A 17,891-nucleotide genomic window follows, 5' to 3' on the forward strand; every position below is an offset into this window, starting at 1 on the left:
ACCATTTGCAGACAGAGGGGGACGTTTATCCTTAACGGAACGAAGTGCTTGGCCTATTTTCTTAGTTGCTCTGAAAATCCGTCGAACGTTGTGTTCCCTTAAAATCTTGCCGACTTGATCCGCTACTTTTTGATGAAGGGTAGAGAAACAATGTTCTTGCATTGCTGTGTCCTTAGGCTTCCTGTTATTCGGTCGCAAAACTCTACTTCCTTACTAGAGTACCCATTCTTCTCAAAAACCTGCTTTAGATGTTTAACTCGGCGTCCAGGTATTCCGGCGCACAAATCCTTTTAGCTCTGTCCAGTAGACTTTTAGTTACACCTTCTGTTGTGGATGATGATTGGAATCCTCATGCAAGTATCTGTCGGTATGAGTAACCACAACAGAAAAGAGGTGTAATTAAAAGTCTAGTGGACAGAGCTAAAAGGATTTGTGCGCCGGGATACCTGGACGCCGACTTAAAACATCTAAAGCAGGTTTTGAGAAGAATGGATACTGTAGTAGGCAAACAAATTGAGTTTTGCTACCGAATATCAGAAGGCCTAAGGACAACGATACGACACAGCAATGCAAGAACACAGTTTCTCTACCCGTCATCAAAAAGTAACGGATCAAATCGGAAAGATTTTATGGAAACATAATGTTCGACCGATTTTCAGATCAACTAAGAAAATAGGCCAAGCAATTCGTTCCGTTAAGGACAAACGTCCCCCTCTGTCTGCAACTGGTGTAGACAAGATTCCGTGTACATGTGGTAGGGTCTACAATGGAACTATAAAGACAAGTGTGAATACACGGTTGAAGGAACATAAATGTCTTTTCCGACTAGGGAAAACAGACAAGTCAGCCGTGGCGGAACATGCTCTTCAGTCGGGTGATCACGTAGTGAAATTTTCGGAAATGAAGTTTTATGTACTATGACGAACTATTATCCACGGCTATATAGAGAAGCCATCGAAATATATAAACATGATGATAATATAACAGAAAAGAAGAAGCTATGGAAGTCAGCGATATATAGACGGTGGCACTACAGAATCGTTGAGAAGCTTTTATCTTTGACGTACTATGATCGATAGTTATATTTTATCCTTGAAAAGGTTTATCTCTGCTATCACGTGAAATCCAGACCACGCCCACTTTCCACGGTATTTAGGCCGTTCTTCGACGTCCGACTCGTCAGTTGGCAAGACTCAGTACAACCAGGAGCACCTCCGAAGATGTCCAACGTAGCTTTGGGCGAATCGTCAGGGATTGTAGAGTCCCATGGACCACGGCCATACAACCCGGAAGAATTCTCAGCAGCTGAAACATCCGGTTGGTTTGTGGGATTGAAGGGACCAGACTGCTACGGTGAAACATCCGGTCGTGAAAGCCTTCACCGTATGATAGGGCTCTAACAGCATGAACAGGGAGGATGGGTGCGAGTTACCGACAGTCTGGCTGCCAGCGACCCCGGTCCATCGGGCCGCGTGTGTTGATCGCTAGTCAGTAGCTCCACATGACCCGGGTTGAACAGCGCATACAACCGGCCACAAGAGAACCGAATGCGACATCAAAGTCTGTTGTCAATTCGCTATTCCCTACCAAGCAACCACCACAGTACCACAAGCAGTAGCCACCCCTCCATAGAAATCTTTACTTCGAACTGTACAATATCTGCCTAGTACGTATCGGTAACCATCTGACAAATGAAAGACACTGAGGTCACAAAAATCATGGCAAGCTGCTAGTATCGTGCCAGACCTCTTGCCCCGCGCCTTGCAGCAAATCAACGTGGCATGGACTCAACAAGTTGTTGGGAAGTCCCGTGCAAAAATACTGATCCATGCTGCCTCTACAGCCGTCCATAGATGCGAAAGAGTTGCCGGTACAAGATGATGTACACCAACTGATCTCTCGGTTACGTAACATAAATGTTCGGTGGGATTCATGTCGGGCGATCTGGGTGGCAAAATCATTCGCTCGAATTGTTCAGAATGTTCTTAAAATCAATCGCGAACAATTGTGGCCCGGCGAAATGACTGCAAATTGTCTCCAGGTAGCCGAACATAATCATTTCCAGCCAACGGTCGGTTCAGTTGGACCAGAGGACCCAGCCCATTCCACGAAAACATAGCCCACACCACCAATCTTCACGGTGCCTAGTTGACAAACTGGGTCCACGGCTTTTTGGGGTCTATGCCACACTCGAATCCTACCAAAAGGCAATTTTCAGCAATTGCTGTCAAAATTAACGCAGTTATTTGACGCTCACGTTGATCATTAACTTACGTTTATTGTCACTTACCATTAATATGTGCCCGGACTGCTGCGGTTGTAGAACACCTTGCCACAAACGTGCAGTGCGATTTAGCACATCGTTTCTGAATGCTCAACAACATCTAAAAACATTCAATTGCGTTACACACTGAAGACTCTCGTCCTATGAGAACAGCAAACAAGGGTTCAACTGAAGATCACAGCCGATACCGTTAAGATATTGTCTTCCTGCCTATCCTAGGAAGGGAGTGTTAAGAAGTTATCTTCCTGGGGATCAGGTTGGAGAAGCCCGATGAAGATGCAAAGAAGAGCAGCTTAGTAAGCGTGAATGAGCCGAGGAGATTCTCTTGCAGTTCCCGAGGCAGACGTTACAAGAGAAGCGTCGTGAGTGAAGGTGTTAATGTTAAAATGAAATATTAAAATTACGTAAGCATACTTTCCGAGAAGAGACAACCAATATGTTACATCCTCCTATGAATGTGTCACGAACAGACTATGCAGGTAAAATTAGAGAAATTTGAGCCCATATGGAGACTTGCGAAAAATCCGCGTTTTCCCGCGCACCACTCGCGACTGGAACAGAAAAGCAAGGAAATAATAATGGTACCAGAAGAAACCTCTACCGCTCTCCACCAGATAGCTTGTTGAGTGTAGATGAAGATGTAGATGTAGATGTTGATTTGAGGAGGAAATTTCTGAGAATGTACGTTTGAAGCACAGCATTGTGGTGAATGTTTGATAGTCGAAAAATGGAAAACAACGGATCGAAACGTTTGAAATGTAATGTTACAGAAGACTGCTGAAAAATAAATGGAGTGATAAACAAAATGCTATTTTCCGCAGAATGGGACGGAAAGGTCTATACCGGAAACACTGACCAGAGGAAGGGATAAAATAATAATGCAGACACCAGGAAGTGCTTTTAGAGCGAACTGCAAGTTTATGGCGGGTCATGGCCCATCGAACATAGGCCGGTGTGAGGTGGAGCGTACACCATTAAGTTACGTAGTGGTTTTGACTTTGTACATATGTACTGTTTGTGTTTTCCTTTTCTTTTCCGTTTATAAATGTATAGCTATGGTGTTCTTTTAATCATTGACAAAGGTCTTCTTAGGCACTTGTGGGTTTTATTACTGTTCGGAAGAAGGTGTAGTTATCTACGCCGAAACCTGGGTTAGCACTTAACACTAGGTGCTTTTTTCGCAATCGAGGCGGGTTTTTAGTTTTTTAATAGACTGGAATATGTTCACCGAATAACTGGAAGCGTTGGATGTTTAGGGCGAGCCTGAAACGAAGAAGTTGGCAAGGAAACGGTAGTCGTTGCGGGATACAACAAATCATTCAGGAAACAGATGATCTCACCCCCCCCCCCCCCCCCCAAATAAAAATTACGTATACAACATGTCAAGTATTGAGGTCAGCGCAGTTGTATATAAGATTGGGGTGATTCTGAACTGCTCTCGGTGTACGTTGCCAAGCATCGTCGTGCAGATTTAGCGATATTTCGGCAGGCTGGCTTATTGCCATCCTCAGAAGTTCTGATGAAAGCAGCTGCAATTCGTTATACGCCGGGAAACCGTAAAATCGCATTTCGGTAATTAGCGACTGGGATGAGTAGCACTTGTGTTGTTGCATGGCCTTAACGATCATTTGAATTGTCATTAATTTCTTTTTATCGCTTTGTTCGCAGAATATCGTACACATCATTGCACTTGACCCAAGACAGGAAGGACTTTTGCAAGTATTTGCTGTTTTTGAACAATATTAAGACATCCCGTTTATCACTGCTCCTATGGTTTAATGAATGTGACCCTGTTCTATGTGGGAAGTTGTCACATCTATGTTCACGGGTTTATTTGAGAAATACATAATCGCTTGCACTTCAATACGTTATCTACAATTTTTCTTTTATGTGAGCATTCTATAAAGTACTAACTAACGGGTATTACTATTCGAAACTTATTCTTGGTTATTGTAATCGAAAATAGACTGAAAGAATACTGGCTAGGCCTTTCTCTAACTTCACTTCTGAGCGAGTACAGCGATGCTGGAGGAACAAGGATTAAATTCCAGTCCGGTCATTCCCGTTTTAAGTGTTCCATTGACCTTTGTACCACCGCAGGCGGTATCCGTGATGGTTCCTGAATCAAGACGTAGTGCGATTTCGTCCGGACACCTTGTTCATACGATATAGCGAACTTTCTTCAGTGACCTACGCCAGGGGCACATTAAGCTCTACGTTCCACACTTTCCTTCCAGCTGAGTCGTTAACCTCCTCTGAAATGTCATGTGCTCTTTCGACTTGCACTGCAAACAATCGTGAAAGGTTTTTAAATGCCAAAGCTCACATCTATGTAATTGAAAACCCTAATAGTTACACAGAGCGAGGTGGCGCAGTGGTAAAAAAGATTGGACTCACGTCCTGGAAGACGGCGGTTCAAATTCTTGAACGACCATCCAGGTTTTACGTATTTCTTGGTGTCGCTAAATCGTTTAAGACACATGCAGGAATGTTCCTCTGAAAACAGCACGGTTCATTTCATCCCCCATCCACATCTAGTGCAAATCTGAGCTGCGTTTCTAATTACCTCGTCTTGTTTCCTTATGGTTAAATCAGTATCAAATTTTAAACTGAACAAAAAGCAATTTTTTGGTTAATGTTTCTCCATAAGCGGCGACATAGGCTAATCTACTAACACCTTTATTGTGTATGTATAGATAATCCAATGGAAGACATGGATGCCTCTGGAGATACAACTACTAATAAGACTTATTTAGCGATGTGGTCGATCTATCTGGTGCTCCTCAGGACCAACCATTTTTGTTGAATACCGAAGTACCAGGTGACTATAATTAAAGTACAGCTACTCACAAAGCTTCAGCATGGACTGTAATTATCGCATGACAGCGAAACTTGGTAGACATTATCATGCGTTAATGCGGAACCTCTTTTACACTAGAAAAAAATTAGTTCCAATTTTGACCACCAGATGTAAAACTGGCGCTGTAAATGCAAGAAAGATGTATAGAAATGTTTCCATGTGTAATGTATTAGAAACATGATGTGAGTATAAATGGTCAAGCAAGTCAGAAAGGCATAATGTTGGTTTTATTATTAACCACCGCTCAAGCGACTTATTCCTTATCAGCACCGGAGACGTCAAATGGCTCTGAGCACTATGGGACATAACAGCTGTGGTCATCAGTCCCCTAGAACTTAGAACTACTTAAACCTAACCAACCTAAGGACATCACACACACCCATGCCCGAGGCAGGATTCGAACCTGCGACCGTAGCAGTCGCGCGGTTCCGGACTGCGCGCCTAGAACCGCGAGACCACTGCGGCCGGCAGGAGGAGACGTCAAAGAGATGCTGTACAGCGCCAGCGTAAATCTGCTCCACATTAATACATTAGCATAGTTAGCAAGTTACACTGCCATACCACAATTAAAGCTCAGGCTGGGCATCCGTGTATAGCTGTACTTTAATTATAACCACAAGGTAATTCTCCATTCAGCAAAAACCACTACATTACATTATTATTCGCAATCGTTTGTCGCTCGCTGTCCTGTCCTAGCATACCAAATATACTACTTAAATAACTGGATTTGATAGATGTGGTGTGCGTACTGTAAGAGCTTCGGTACACACACCATCAGATTGACTTGTCGCTCTAACGAAGTAGGCGAGTGTCAGCAATATATCTCGTGGTCTTAGCGTGGCGTGTTTATCTTCTGCCGTTAGGTCAGACGATAGAAATGCCACTTGCACGCTTAGAGTAGCAGATGGACGGTGACCAACTTTAAACCGAACTTGATTAATTTTCACACACATTTATTAAAATAATAACAATCATAAACCTTACTTAACTTGATTCTGGATGCTATTTACAATTGACAATCTGAAGTTCCTTTAGTCTTGATACTTGACAAAGTGTCTGTACATTTCTCTTCATGGCTATGTACAGGAATATGATAATCATATTAGGTGCAGACTGAAACTTGACTACAGACTAATGCAGTCTGACTAATCGGAGGTCTGTACACTCGTTATAATACCTCGAGCGTTCAGGTATCACTGCGCGAGTGTGATCCGCGAGGATAAAAGGTTCTACGTTAGCAACAATCTCATTGGCTGCGAGACATATTAATACGCGGATCGGCGGTAGCAGAATTTGGTCCGTCTCTAAGACAGCGCCATCTCGTAGAGCGGAGACGGACGAGCGCTGCGCCTGCGCTGTTGTGCTTAGCGGGGCGCGCTCTAGTGGGAAAGTTGTGTACGCGCTGACTACGTGGAACTATGTACACAACCATAGAACTATGAATATACTGATTACTGATAACTCAGTAGCAGCATGATTTCTCCGGCAAAATGGATCCATTTACAGGGAGAACCAGTCTCGTTGGCAGTAAACCATTAGACACTCTTATGACATATCACGGATGTACGAGTGGACTTCAAAAAGTAAGTTATATATTATTATGGCAGGCAACGTAACTTTTATTCAGTAGGGCATTACACCTCAAAGTGGCACAAATACATGACAGTTTCACAACATAGTAAAGAACGATCAAAACGTTCTAAGAATCACCTTATTCATTGGGCAACCACACCTATAGAACCTGTACATAATGTGAAAAACAATCAAATAATTTAAAATCAGAGATAGTAAAATATTCCATATTAAACTGAATGACTATCCAAATCCGCAATAGCTGTTTATTGTGTTTTCACTGTATGACATTCGGTTTCATACACTGGAGGTATATCTTCAGGTCATATCTGCATAGAGAATGAAACTAGATAAGTAAAAGCGGTAACTGTCCGCATAACCTACCGAGCAAAGTAGCCAGTAAAGTAATGTACTCACAAAACTAATATTTCACGCGCCATCACATCCAAGGTGCAAGTGCGCATGAAAACGTATCACTCCTCTGTGGAACCTTGGATGAATCGGCAGATTGGCATCCGATCCTAACCATGCATGATCAGTAAAATATCTCCCCATCTACCGATATATCCAAGGTTTCACAGAGGAGTGACAGCTGCAAAACTCACTGCAGAACTGAATGTCGCAGCGAACAAATGGTTCAAATGGCTCTGAGCACTATGGGACTTAACATCTGTGGTCATCAGTCCCCTAGAACTTAGAACTACTTAAACCTAACTAACCTAAGGACATCACACACATCCATGCCCGAGGCAGGATTCGAACCTGCGACCGTAGCAGTCGCGCGGTTGCGGGCTGAGCGCCTAGAACCGCTAGACCACCGCGGCCGGCCGCAGCGAACAGTCACCACCGAAACAACGGGAAGTGAGCTCCATAAGCTGGGAATTGCAAGCGAGGTGGGATTCTAAAACCACTCACCAGTGATGCAAATGACCGTAACCCATAAAATCTGGACTATGGAGCAATGGAAGAATGTCATGTGGCTGTACGAGTCTTGTTTCACACTGTTTCCATCTTCTGGCCGAGTTTACGTCCCAAGAATGAAAAACGACGGGGGTTCGCGGATTATTTGGGCAACCATGTCATTGTATTCCACGGGCCCCACAGTTAATCTGCAAGAATGCATTACTACCAAGGATTACGTGACCATTTTGGTTGTTGGGTCCATCCCAGTGGTGACGCTTTGTGGTAAGACGACAGGGCCCCACACAGTTCGGCTTGTCTAGGACTGATTTTGTGAGCATGAGGATGAATTTTCGCATTTTTCCTGGCCACAACAGTCACCAGAAACCGATATTATCGAGACTTTGTGGTGCACTTTCGAGAGGTGAATGCGTGATCGCCCTCAGACTCAAGGTCACCTGAACTTGCCACTATTTTGTAGAATGGCTTCTGTTGAAAACCGTACAGGGCCTGTATTTATCCATTACGAGGCGACTGGAAGTTGTTTTGAACACCAACGGGTTTTCTATACCATGTAAGGCATGGTTATGAGTTGAGTTTTCGACGTTTGCGTATTTTTGTCCGTCCCTTGTATGTGAAAGCAAGTAACATTTCGTTCCTCCGGTAATACTGTTTTAAGAATACAAAAATATATTGTGAACATGTTTTTTGAGACGATGTATGTTGTTCCTCAGGTATAAAAGCCTATTAATGACATAGAATTTTGAGAGAGTTGAATGTTAACAATTATCTCATTAGAAAACTTTCATCTTTTATCAACATTTTCTAATACATTATGCTTCCTAAGTTGATATAGTTTCGGTGTCTGTACTGCACTAAGCAAAAGTCACAAAATATAACCGATTATTTTGTAAAAAGCTGGGCATTGTGGATACAAACGGATGTTATTTCTCATAAAAGCATAATGAAACACGTCACACGTACTGCTGATGAATCGTCATAAAACTACACTCCTGGAAATTGAAATAAGAACACCGTGAATTCATTGTCCCAGGAAGGGGAAACTTTATTGACACATTCCTGGGGTCAGATACATCACATGATCACACTGACAGAACCACAGGCACATAGACACAGGCAACAGAGCATGCACAATGTCGGCACTAGTACAGTGTATATCCACCTTTCGCAGCAATGCAGGCTGCTATTCTCCCATGGAGACGATCGTAGAGATGCTGGATGTAGTCCTGTGGAACGGCTTGCCATGCCATTTCCACCTGGCGCCTCAGTTGGACCAGCGTTCGTGCTGGACGTGCAGACCGCGTGAGACGACGCTTCATCCAGTCCCAAACATGCTCAATGGGGGACAGATCCGGAGATCTTGCTGGCCAGGGTAGTTGACTTACACCTTCTAGAGCACGTTGGGTGGCACGGGATACATGCGGACGTGCATTGTCCTGTTGGAACAGCAAGTTCCCTTGCCGGTCCAGGAATGGTAGAACGATGGGTTCGATGACGGTTTGGATGTACCGTGCACTATTCAGTGTCCCCTCGACGATCACCAGTGGTGTACGGCCAGTGTAGGAGATCGCTCCCCACACCATGATGCCGGGTGTTGGCCCTGTGTGCCTCGGTCGTATGCAGTCCTGATTGTGGCGCTCACCTGCACGGCGCCAAAAACGCATACGACCATCATTGGCACCAAGGCAGAAGCGACTCTCATCGCTGAAGACGACACGTCTCCATTCGTCCCTCCATTCACGCCTGTCGCGACACCACTGGAGGCGGGCTGCACGATGTTGGGGCGTGAGCGGAAGACGGCCTAACGGTGTGCGGGACCGTAGCCCAGCTTCATGGAGACGGTTGCGAATGGTCCTCGCCGATACCCCAGGAGCAACAGTGTCCCTAATTTGCTGGGAAGTGGCGGTGCGGTCCCCTACGGCACTGCGTAGGATCCTACGGTCTTGGCGTGCATCCGTGCGTCGCTGCGGTCCGGTCCCAGGTCGACGGGCACGTGCACCTTCCGCCGACCACTGGCGACAACATCGATGTACTGTGGAGACCTCACGCCCCACGTGTTGAGCAATTCGGCGGTACGTCCACCCGGCCTCCCGCATGCCCACTATACGCCCTCGCTCAAAGTCCGTCAACTGCACATACGGTTCACGTCCACGCTGTCGCGGCATGCTACCAGTGTTAAAGACTGCGATGGAGCTCCGTATGCCACGGCAAACTGGCAGACACTGACGGCGGCGGTGCACAAATGCTGCGCAGCTAGCGCCATTCGACGGCCAACACCGTGGTTCCTGGTGTGTCCGCTGTGCCGTGCGTGTGATCATTGCTTGTACAGCCCTCTCGCAGTGTCCGGAGCAAGTATGGTGGGTCTGACACACCGGTGTCAATGTGTTCTTTTTTCCATTTCCAGGAGTGTAAATTGTTTCTGAGAAACATATTTTGCCTTCTACTGCTGTGAAATCAGTGTACTAAATAACTCGCAGTGCAACAAACACAGGAACCCATGGAAGAACTATAGTTCTGTCATTCGTTAACAGGAAACAAACGTCAACACAATGCTTCAAATTGTTTGTTAACCTTTCACCTGCACAACCGCTAAACCGAAATATTAATATTGGCGATTCTAACACAACAAGGCGTACAATGGTTTAAATCAACGCTTGATTTCAGCTACAGATTAGGAAAATTGTAAATTTCGGCTCTACGTCGCACAGTGCGTAATGATAGAGGCTCGGCTTTACTGCCCAAGTCACGTAGCTTAAACGTTTGTATCATACCTTAACACGGCAGTGATTGGGATGTGCGCGGCCTATATGTATATGTGCCTTCTGTGGTCTAAGCGTTTGCAACAGCAGACAGAGCACGCTCTACTGAAGTATACTGAGAATGGTGTTTTATCTTTACGTCCGCTACATTGGTTGCTGGACGCAGCAGTTCCCCGTGATCAAAACTGTATTGAGAAAAAAATAAACTAGTAAAGTCATGAGTGTGGCGCAAAGTTTTTTGGGTAGTTTATTAGCACCATCGCAGTCTACAGACAATTTCGACACAAAATAGGCCACATCGGTCTTGCTGCCATGTACTGCCCCTCGTCTGCCTCATCAACTGCTGCGAACTGCCAACACTAAAGTACTATGGAGAGTTTCAACACCTTACGACCAACTTTGTCTGGCTACAAGTCAAACATGTAGGATGATTTGCTGAAGAAACATATTCTTTCGGGTTATCCGTTTATGTGTTCTACGCGTTATGGAGGCACATTGGACATCGTAAGCTACGTAACGTAAAAAGCTCGTAATTAATTATTGCGGTGGTTGTAAATCCTCAATTTCCCTAATTAGTTGTTGATTACACGATTGGTTCTCGACATACGTAGATGGACAGCGCATTGTTTAACTGAATGCCAAGATTGTGTTTCACGGTGAGATGAACGGTTACGGAAGAAAGGCCTCTTATTATGAGAGTCGCTTTCCTCGTCATAGAACCAACGGTACATTTTGTCGACATATTCGATAAACAGGCAGTCGACGCCCTGCGCATGTTAGCGGTGAGAGGCGTGATGCGAGAACCAACTGGGAATGCCAAGGTAGGCTGCGTACTGTGTACTGTGATGTGTGTTACAAGCACAGGTCGAACAACCGTTTGTAGTGTACTAAAGCAATGAGAACCGGCCGATCTCGCACCTCGTACTCATTTGATGTAATGATTTCTTCATCACGACGCTAGTAGTGGTCCTTGTGGACAGACGCGTGCCGTTCACATATGAGGCCTATTTCACGTATACTGATCATTTTAACTTTTGGGATAGCATGGAACTATGAGACCACTGGAGACTACTTTTAAATCTCGCCAACGTAGGTACGGTGTGAAGATGATGGAGTGGTTCGCGATCATCTCTTATCCCCTACACTTTGCCAGCGTGCTTACCCGGATCAGGTAATCGTCAGTTCGTGGAATTGCTCGACACAGAACTGCACGTCTTCGCAGCAATGTCTGGTTGAAGCACGGCGCCGTACTAGGCCCAGACATAGGTGTGGCCGTGCTCAGCAGCCCGATCGCTCTAATATCTTCTACGCATAGTATCTCAGCTCACTTCATTTATGCAGTGTCTCGTTGAACAAATCGGCTGTCAGAAAGGAATTTTATCGTATTCCCATTTTGGACTTGTTTGGTAGATTACGCATGCCGGTTGTTACACGTGATTTTAATGATTTTAATTGTGCGCTTCTACTCGTGAACTAAACGTCACGATTTAGTTTTTCGAAACATTTGCAAAGATTCGTTAGCAAATAGCAGATTTTTGACCTGTGTCAGTGTAGACGACTGGACACTCTGTTATTCACCTGCAGCATGAGGCTAGCAGTAGTGGCTTCTTTGAACCACATATCTCTTGCGGCGTAACATCAAGCGGCGGCACGTCGGCATGGAAAGTAACCGCTGAAAGGGCTGTGAGATGGCGTCAGCCAATAGTACACTGACTAGGACCGCACCACGACAGGAGCGGCCTCTACAAGAAGAGAATATAAGCGCCTCTCCAACGAGCCTCGGTATTCCTTTCCGACACCTCCTCCTCTTCCTTGATACGGATCCTTTACACCTCCCGTAAACTTGAACCCCCTCACCCGCTTGTCTCTCCCATCCTTTCCTACCTCTGTCCACTGCCGCGCCTGTACTCCCACATCCCACCCACTCTCCATCTTACCACACTCCATACCCTTTCCCAAGCTGGCTTCCGCCAACTCCCCATCCCTGATAATGCCCTCGTCATCTCGATCTACCAGCTTTGATCCTCCCCTTCCTCCTGTGTTTTTCCTGCAGGGCACCCTCTTTCCCTTCTCTCCCTCCTCCCTTCCTCCCCCCTCCTCCCTCTCCCCTACCCCCTGGCTTCCACACACCCACCCCCTCTCCCCTCCCCCTCCCTTCTTCTCTCCCACTGACTCGACCCCCCTCCTTCCCGCCCTCCTGGAGGTACCCCCCCCCCTTTCATCAGTTTGTTTGTGAGTTCTTCGCTGATGATTGTCACCAGTGTTTCCGTGCGTCAGTGTTTCTCCATTGTGTGCTACAGTGTTTTCGTCAGTGTTCTCCTACGTTGTCTTCGTCTGTTCACGTGGTGACGCCCTTTATGTACAGTGCCTTCCGTCGAACGACTTCTAATATATTGTGAATATGTCCATCATGTATTAGCATGCTTTTTATATGTTTCTCTGTCTATGTCTATCGGTTGTGTCTCTTGGCCGAAGAGCGGCGTATGTAGGCCACTGCCGGCCCGCCTCATTGAGGAATGAAATAGCAATAAAGGGAGGAAAAAAAAGAGCCTTGGCCGCACTAGAAGAGCTGCACTAGAAGACGAGCCGTCATCCTAACTGTTTAGCTGAGACTTGTACCTTATATTAATCAATTGCATCGAAACTGTGTACAGCGAAGGCATTGATTATTTGCACGTCGCCAACGGCTTACGACACTTCTTGGTAGAAACGCAAGTTAAGTATTGTCAACTGAATTACTGTAATAAACTCCATTAATATGATTTGCTTGTATGTTGTCTAGTTATACGAGAACACAGTTTCCTAGGCATCCTACATTACACGAGTGGGCAAGACCCCACGATGCCCTTTTGATGTCTGTTGATTGTAAGAGAAAGCCAGTGCGCGTTTTCCGACAGTACCGCCTTTCACATTACTTTGCAACAACGACCACAGGAAATGCACCAAGATCGAGGCCTATAGCTGCTTAGCTGCAGATCGATGACAGAGGCAAAATGGGCACCCAAATCAGACCTGACTCCCGAGCCTGTTGACACGAACTAGAACATCCTCATTGAAACGCCTGGTTAAATCCGCAGGCAGAACAGGTACTTGGAATTGTGGAAAGGGGCGGCTGTCAGTTACACTCGAACACATATAACTTTATTTAGTTGCCCAAACATTATAGCGCAAATTTCCGAGCTTAACTATCGACTGAATATGTCACACAATCTTATGGCTTAAGGGCACAACCTCTTTAATTTTTAAAACGGCTGAAGGTCCATGATTTAAAACAAAACTGCAATAAATTATCAAAAGGCAGAAAGCGCAAGGTTTTATCCTTAACCAATACTTCAATGAAGCTGAAGGGCCAAACAACCTAAGATTTAACAAGTAAGGAATTTAAATTTTAAAGTGGCTGAAGGCCCAAACAATGCAAGAGTTGACAAGTAAGGAACTTTCAATTTTAAAACGGCTGAAGGCCCATTATATAAAACCCAACTAAAAGCATACAAATTCAAACCATCGGCTATGAGGCATTAATATACACAGTCAAACACCAATAAGAAAAGGCAGTACAGCGAGCGGCGCTCAGAAGTTTCCGAGGGTGAGTCTGCACTTGAAATATTAACGTTCGCTTAGGGGAGACCGGAAGTCGGCCCAACTATATCCGATCCGCCGGCAACCCATCCAAGAGACAATCCACGGACCCACCGACAAGACGACTTGCTTCCCATCCGACCAGTACACAAGGAACTCTAATGCCAAAACGTAAAAGGCGTAGCCGCCCACAACCAAGTATGCATAAGCTGTCAAAACTACACACACGTGTTGGACAGCGACAACACGGTGAGGAAAGGGCACTGCCTAAATTTTACGTCAGCGGCCAGGGCATGTAACCGGAACGCCAACGGCCACAGGGTAGAAAATTCCGATGGTGCAATTGGACTTCAAATAACCAAAATACAGTTAATCTCCATCGGATGGTGGCCAAACTTTCGCCAACTCGAACACTCCCTCTTGCTCACGGAAATACCCCATGAAAAACAAAATCAGCGGCACAATGTGAACAGACTGGCTTCTGTAATTAAATCACCACTCAACTTTGATCTTCGTACATCCATAGTTGAAATGTAGGATAGCGGGACGTCAGCTGGTATAAATTTACATTAAAAATGAAGAAGTTCCTCCAGCTGTATTTAAGGCGTCGATTTTATTTTGGCAGCTAGTTTCAACGTTGTAACAACGTCATCTTCAGGCCCATACACTTGTTGACGTCAACTGCGTGCGGCTGATACTAGAAGTCAGTGGTGAGATATGGAAGTGCTCCGTGTGGAAGGTGGGTAGTTACTACGTTGTTACAACGTTGAAACTAGTTGCCATAATAAAATCGACACCTTAAATACAGCTGGAGGAATTTCTTCATTTTTAATATAAACTCAGCTTTGATAACCTTGGTCGGTGAGCCACAAACCTCGTAGCAATCGGAACAGCTCCCACACACTCAAGCACTGAACAGGGCCTGCCAGCGGGCCCAGCCCCCTGCGCTGAGCGGAGATTTCCTGGCTGATCCACACCAACCGACCGACTGCCGCACACCGGCTAGCCGGAAACTATAAGCACCAAAGATAGTACAAGGTGCGAGTATCGATACACACCGCTGCTGCCATACGTAGAAAGAGGAAGAACCACGGCATAACCGCAATAACCGCGGGAAACCAAACGCAGAGTAACAGTCAAGGTTTAAACCAACGCACAAGTCGGGGCCAGCATGGCTCACTCATCCATTAGTGAACACATCTAGCACAAGTGTAATTACATGCCTAAGGCAGTGTGCCTCCGATCGAACACCTAGCACAAAACGCAAGAAAGAATTTTACATTCATTCCTTCCGTCATGAATTTGAAGCAAATACCGCGTCAGTACATGATGAAAATACTCTTAAATGCATCAAAGTCAAGCTTACCGTAATTACCCGACAGCCATCTGTAGGCTACTAAATAGTTCTCAAGAAGCTAAATCAACTATTTTGCGACATTTTATGTCCATCGTCTGGTGCAGAATATGAAGAGGGCGCGACATTACTGGCATGACCGGTAGAGTTAGTCTCGCCACAACGCTGTCGGCTATCAAAAAGCGTTATAATAATTGTCTCACGCTTTTACGCATTAATCGGAATGTAAGTCTGAGATGCGTTTACACCTGTGCGCCTTGCGACTAGTCGCTGTGCGGCTGTAGCTTGTCCCACACGGAAGTAGAAGCGGCCAGTGTGAACACATGTGTGAGTGGATCGACTCGCACGCACGTGATGAGGAAGAGGCATGCAGATGCACGCGTGCCTCTACTTGTGTCTGGGGCAAGCACAGTCACGCGGTGTTTAGGCGCTGGGCACACAGATGCAAACACACCTGAAAATGCACTATTCCTTGGCGTCACACGTCGCTCACTTTCAGTCACTCACAGAAGCATGCAATAAGGTGTTGAACGCACCGTTTGCCATGGAAGAGCCGCGAGACATTCTCAAATCGGGTGCACGCCATAAATCAGCTGGTACGGACGTTGTCTCAAACGAATTCCATTCCCACTGCCGGTCTCTTATAGGTGAAAAAAATTGTGGAAATTATTAAGCTGCTACTTCTTCTGCCACCTCCACACATGGATTTACAGTTTTTACCCGAAAAGAGCGGCAATACTTTCACCAAATTATACTGATTAATGCAAATTTTAAGTTGCTTGCGAGAGTATTGAATGGCAGATTACAGGTTTACCTACCAATCCAGGCACCCTAACTGCGGAACCATTTGAGGGTCACCCATGACACCTAAGCCCATCACAGAGACACTACCCGCCTACATCCACATCTGAATCTACTGTATACCCTACAAGTCACTGCACAGTCATGGTGGACAGAGTATCGTAGCAATATTTTCGACTTCCTTTCTCTTTTACAATCGCGTACAGAGCGTCTCTCTACGTGTCCTACATACGGGGCGAACATTAATAAAACCGACAAACTGTAGCGATGGATTTCTGCAATTCTAACAGATGGGTAGCCAAGCTTTTTTGAGATTTTAACAAAGCTTACGAATTAGTGGACTCATGTCGCGCCGCTTTGCACTTTTGATCCCTCTTTTACCGGATTTTAAGACAAGGTATCCGCCACACATCAACGAAACTCAAAATCAGTGCTTCCCTTACAAAAGCAGTGCCTCTCTTTAAACTGCTGCAGTAATAGCTACTTTTCTGATTCTATTCAAATGAGAAGGTTCATTTTAACAATCACCACCGCAATAACTATTATTCGACTTTTAGGTGATTTAAATCAAACGCCACTACAATAACTTTCAGAATACTCGTGAATTATATACTTACATGGATATGGTGTTTGTTCTTTCGGACATGTCTAGAACGAAATTAGAATTGTATATTAATACCTTCAACTGCTGACGTGCGTTGATATATATCAACAGGGACAGGGGAAAAAGTGTGCCCCGACCGGGACTCGAACACAGGGGTCTCCTGCTTACCTGCCAGACGCCCTATCCATCTGAGCCACCGAGGGCACAGAGGACAGCGCGACTGCAGGGACTATCTCACGCACGCCTCCCGCGAGACCCACATTCTCACCTTATATGTCCACAGACTACATTCGTAGTGTCCCTACCCAGCACACTCATTACTCGTGGAAGACATTATTACCAAATTCTGTAAGAGTTCCGGTAATACGTGTGCCTCCGCACAGAAGAAGAAGGTCATGACCGGTATTGCCAGTACTGTATACTAATATGCATATGGTGTCTGTTCATGTCCCTGAAGTCGTACTATCCTCTGTACCCTCGGTGGCTCAGATGGATGCCGGCACGGTAGCTCCCTGTATTAAAAAAAATGAGTAAAGAAATCAACGATCAACTTGAAGGGATGTCTTGTGACGTCCGCCCACACCAAACGCAACGAACTATGAAAGGTGGCTACACTGAGCCACAGCGCCAGAGATCGCGCTAGAGAGTATTGTTCCGCCGCCTCCACTGGCAGTGATTATTGAGAACTCGTAGTGGGCAGTGCCTTGGGAGAACTCGTGGTAGTCAGTGCTGAGATGTCGTAGTGAGTAGTGTTTGTTGAGATGAGCTAGTAGGCAGTGCTTGCTGAGATGTGATACTGAAAAGTTCTTGTTGAGATGTGATAGTAGCGAGTCGGTGTGGAGAGATTGTAATGTCTAGAGTGCCTTTCATCAATATAAATTAAGGTAACAAACTACTTTTCTTTTCTTTCTCATTATTTCAACGTCCTGAATAATGCGTCATTACAGGTTCAGTCAACAAAGCATCTGGCTTGTGTTCTTGGATTAGAGTGCAATTCTGGTTTTCTTGAGTAATTATGGTATTTCTATTTTCTTTAATTAATTCAGTATAAATGACATTTAAAATTTCTTGTGTTGTTGAAGAAGAACCGTGCCAGATGAGTACGTTGAGTCATACTTACACACACAGAACAGTTACACTTGTGCTTTGGTTTCGTA

Source organism: Schistocerca nitens, chromosome 1 (assembly GCF_023898315.1).
Source record: "Schistocerca nitens isolate TAMUIC-IGC-003100 chromosome 1, iqSchNite1.1, whole genome shotgun sequence".
In the NCBI taxonomy this organism is placed as follows: domain Eukaryota; kingdom Metazoa; phylum Arthropoda; class Insecta; order Orthoptera; family Acrididae; genus Schistocerca; species Schistocerca nitens.